The sequence below is a fragment of the Vombatus ursinus genome, unplaced genomic scaffold (assembly GCF_900497805.2).
Source record: "Vombatus ursinus unplaced genomic scaffold, bare-nosed wombat genome assembly UNPS02014837.1, whole genome shotgun sequence".
NCBI lineage: Eukaryota > Metazoa > Chordata > Mammalia > Diprotodontia > Vombatidae > Vombatus > Vombatus ursinus.
In genome coordinates, this window is record NW_020954615.1 from 2049316 (window position 1) to 2054270 (window position 4955).

General features: G+C 45.1%; 1 pseudogene; it reads left to right on the forward strand.

Annotated features, from left to right (window-relative positions):
• The first annotated feature begins 206 nt into the window (after positions 1–206).
• On the forward strand, positions 207–4955 carry LOC114026286 (annotated as a pseudogene).

The following is a 4955-nucleotide window of genomic DNA, read 5'->3' on the forward strand; positions in this document are numbered from 1 at the left end:
ACACTGTAATATTTATTCATTTATATTTCCTAGTTTGTCCATTGGTGGGGGGAGGGCAAATCAGATATTAAGTGATTATGTAGTCGCATGGGTGAAACACCCAAACTTCCCTATTCAAGCACAGGCTAATGGAAACTTAGGGCCAGTACTTCTGACTCCTGACTTCTTGGTGGGCTGAGAGTGAGTCCTAAGGTGTTAAATAGGCAATGAGGCCACCAGGTGTCTTTTCTGGGATTGGTATGGATAGTACCATTCATGTCTTTGGTCCAGAAGATCAGGATTCTCTCAGCTGAGAGAGGTTTGTGAAGGTTGAGGTAGGTTTCATGAATTACATATTAAAGTTTAAGTACCACTTAAGTCTCTGACTGGGCAAGTTTATTTTATTTTATTTTATTCATAAATTTAGTATTTTATTTTCCCCCAGTTACATGTAAAATGATTTTTAACATTTGTTTTTTAAAACTTTGAGTTCCAAATTCTCTCCCTTCTACCTTCCCCCCCATTGAGAAGGCAAGCAATTTGATATAGGTTATAAGATGTCATGCCAAACATATCCATAATAGTCATGTTGTGAAAGAAAATATAGACAAAAAAACTCAAGAAAAATCAAGTTAAAAAGTATGGTTCTATCTGTATTCAGACACCATCAGTTCTTTTTCTGGGGATGGATAGCTCTTTTCATCATAAGTCCTTCAGATTTGTCTTGGATGGTTGTATGGGCAAGTTTATTTTAGTGCACTTTTAACCTCACCCGAGTGAATTGATTCTGACTTCCTATAGTCTCTTTTCCCATGTGATTTCATGGGAGACTCCTGGTGAGGACCTTCCTCTGCTGATGGAGATTGGCACTTACTTCGGAACTGATAGTTTTAGAGAGTTGCCTGAGGGCACCGAGAAGTTAAGAGTTGGGCTGGCGATTTGCACCCCAGATCTTCCTGACTCTCAAGCCAGTTCTATCTGATCTACTACCCAAGCTGTCTCTCAGTATTCCATAAGGAGGTAATATAATTCTATAAACAAGATAACTATAAAGGTAAGCAGCAGGGGGCGCTGGGAAGCTAGGCAGTCATGTATTAAACCAGCAGATCTACTGAGCATGCTTGTGCAGCTCCTCTCACCCTCTTCTCATGCTCTTCTCGCAGCTCCTCTTCAGCTGCAAGGCTCGCTTTTCCAAGTTCCGTTCCGCAACATAGCCGTTCCCAGGGGTGTGGAAAGTGAACGCTGAAATGTCCAGTTTGCTCCCTTCCCCATCTGTTATTCTGGCATGTAGAGGTATAAGAATTCTGAATTCATATTCAGGCTTCTAACGGGACAATTCTGCCCTTCCATTTGGTCCAATTGTTGTGAGAATAAATGAGGACATATTTGTAAAGCACTCAGCACTTATGCCCGATAATAAGCACAATAAATGCTTGTTTCTTTCCTTCTACGTTAAGTTGCATGTTTATGTGATTATTTTGTTGGTGGTTATTAAGTTTACATACACTATATACTGATGACAATTAAGTTTCCATAAGTATAATGGTGGCTATTAAGTGTATATACGGATGTTTATTAAGTTTCTATGTTATATAATGATGGCTATTAAATTTATATACTGATGACTATTAAGTTTCTACGTGTTATATGTAATGATGGCTATTAAGTATATCCACTTTTACGTTTATGGTTGTTAAGTTCATCACAAATTCAGAAGCAGGCCTCAAGATTTGGTTTTGGAACCTGTGTGCTGCTGCTGGGGTCTGGGGAGACAACATTGGGGCGGGTCCTGCCCTTACCCCCTGCCTTGATTCCCCAGGGTAAACAGAGGCTGGGGCTTTAAAGTGCAGAATCCGGCCAGCCTCAGCGGAGCCGCAGGGAGCGGGGCGACGTGGAGGGCAGTTTGGGCCGGGCAGTGTGCATCCCGACAGGAGCCTCGCGGGGCTTTGGCCGCTGCCTGGTGCCGCTCTGCCTCGGTGCTGGCGCTGAGCGCCCGAAACGATGGGGCACTGCGGGAGCTGGCTGCCAACTTCGGAAGCTGGGCGTGTCGGCCGACTCGGGCAACGAGGCTGGGCTGCAGCAGCTCCTACTTATTAACAACGCTGGTAACAGTCTTTGGGTGGAGGGACGGGGTAATGAGCGGAGCAGGACCCTGAAACAATGCCCCAAGTGCCTGCCCCGACTGCCCGGAGGAGAGAGTTCCCCAAAGGATTCAAAAGTAAAAGAAGTGCCTTTAGGGATCGTCTAGGAAATCCCCCACCCTCCCCAGCCTTCCCCCACTCTCCACCCCCCACCACAAGTTTTACCGAGAAGAGACTGAATTCAGATAAGTGGCTGGTTTAAAATCACACAGGTGGGAAGTGACGGAGTCGGGCTTAGAATCTGGGACAGAACTCTCTTTCCACCTCACCAAAGTGACTCACCCAGGGTTTAAAAAAGGTAATGAGTAAGAATTTGAACCCAGGTCTTCCGGCTGCAAATCCAGCATGCTTGTCACTACAGCAGGCTCCAGTAGGCTCATTTCGTTTTCTCGTCTCACAAATATCGAGTAGTTTTGTGTCTGGGTACCAAGCGTGTTGTTGAGTGTCTGGGTCAGAGTCCACCCCTCCCCCATCTCACGTGGTCCCCTTGTCATTTTTCCTTCCTCTTCCCTCCTCTCTCTTTTAGCAGACAAAACGAGGAAGAGAAAACTTTCTTTCTCTAGTTGCTGAGGCCCATTTATTGCCCAAGATACCAAACCCCAAGGGGTTTGAGATTGCTATTGCCGGGAACGTTTTACAAGCTGACTTATTTTATCTGGACACACATTTGTAGAGGAGGTTTGGAAAAATAGTGTCCCCTTGTGGTTTGCTAAACTGTTTTGAAAAATCTTATTTTTATTATTTAGAGTTTGTTGTTTATGTTACATTCATAGACTGAAACTGACTGACTATATGACCTTGTGAATGGCATAGAAAAGCATTTATTAAGTACTTACTATGTCCCAATCACTGTGGATACAAATAGAAAAGTGAGACAGTCTTGACTGTAAAGAAAGAAGCTCACATTTAAATCGAGGAAACAGATATAGGAGGTTTCAGCGGTAGGACAGATGGAAAGGACCAGTGGTCCTTAGGCTGGTGGCAAGGATTAAGAGGGCAAAGGAGCAGGGCAGATGGTAAGACCTGGTGCACTCTGGGAGCAATAGCTGGGTAGAGGGATCTCAACCAATTACTGTTGGGAAAAGGGTAGTGGGCCTAAGGGTCAGGATGGAGTAGGGCTCTGGGTTCCTTCAGGCAGAGGTGGGATGGGGAAGATGCTCCCCATTCTGCCCTTGGCCTCAATTTCCTCATGTATAAAATATGAGAGTGGAATTAGGTGATTTCTAGTGTCCTTTTCTGTTCTCAAATCTATCTATGATTATGACCTTTCTATACCAGAGTTTCCCCAACCTTGAGAAACTAGAAGATAAACTGGTAAATATTCCAAACCCTGAGCGTAGAGTGACTCTATCCCTCTATGTATAATAATGGCAGACTTTCAAATCAATCAATACAATTCCTGATTTTGGTTTGGTTCTTGAAGGTTCCCTGGGTGATCCCTCCAAAGGAATCATGGATTTCACTGATCCGGCAGAAGTAAATGGCTATCGGTCTCTGAATATCACCTCTGCACTCTGCCTGACTTCAGGTGTCCTGAGGACCTTGTCCTCAAGTTCCAGCCTGGGCAGAATTGTGGTCAATATCTCCTCCTAGTTCGCCTTAAAGCCCACCAAGAGCTGGGCTTTGTACCGCGTGGGAAAAGCTTCTGGTAACATGTTGTTCCAAGTCTTAGCAGCCGAAGAGCCAGATGTTAAAGTGCTGAGCTATGCCCCAGGTAGCGGTTTCCTGGAGAGGGATATGGAAGATTGTTCAGAGGTCTGCTAGGACCTCCATGCAAATGAATGGATTAGTCAAGTCATTAGTCTTGATTGCATAGTTATATAATTAGGTTTTGGGGAAGAGGTACTGAAAAAGATCTCTGCCTTCAAGGAGCTGCTAATCTGATAGTAGGTACTCAGTGCCCCCTCGTGAAAGCCCCTGGGTTGATGGAGGAGATACAATGCCTATATTTATCAGCCTTGTCATTTCATGGGGGAAATAGCAGCTGCTCTTATGAACTGAGAAACAGACTTGAAATCAGCAAGATTTGGGCTCAAAGTCCACCTCAGACAATTATTAACTGTGTGACCCTGGGCAAGTCACAACTTTCTGGACCCAAGCCTACTCATCTGTAAAATGAGAGGGTTGAAACCCATGGCCTCTGAGTCTCTTCCAGCTCCAAATCTAAGATTCCATGTTTCTTTGATGAGAGAGACCGCCCTTTCCCTGTGGGGGAACCTTATCTATTGGAAGAGATAATCTCTGAACTCGGAGGTGATCAATGATCGGAAGCGAGACAGCCAAAGATGGTGAGTAGCTCCACTTCCTTTGGCAGCCCTAGATTCTGTGACATTGATTCACAGGGTTCTACTTATGCCCAAATTAAGAAGCCCAAGATGATGAGGAAGAGCTGGGAGCCAAGAGGAGCATGGGTGACCCTTTGATAGTAGGGGAACAAGATAGGGACAGCTGTTCTCTTGATATAAGGCATAAGTTCAAGGTCCCAGAGACACTGATGGAATGCCAAGGGGCCTCCCAAGTCCTAAGGAGTCTATAAGAATCAAGGCAGAGCTGTCATAGGCCTCAATGCCAAGTGACTTTGGCTCCTAAATCTCACCCTCTTTCCTTTCCTCTTTTCTCTTGCTCCTGTCCCTGGTGCTCCTCAGGTTTTTTGGACACAGACCTGTGTCAGACTGCCAAGGCATACACAAAGGATCCTGAAACCCTCCAGATGTTACATCAGCTGTCTCAGAGTGGGGGGCTGGTGGACTGCACTGTGTCTGGCCAGAGACTGATGGAGCTGTTGCAAGAGAACACCTTTAAGTCTGGGGTCACATTGATTTCTTTGATAAATAG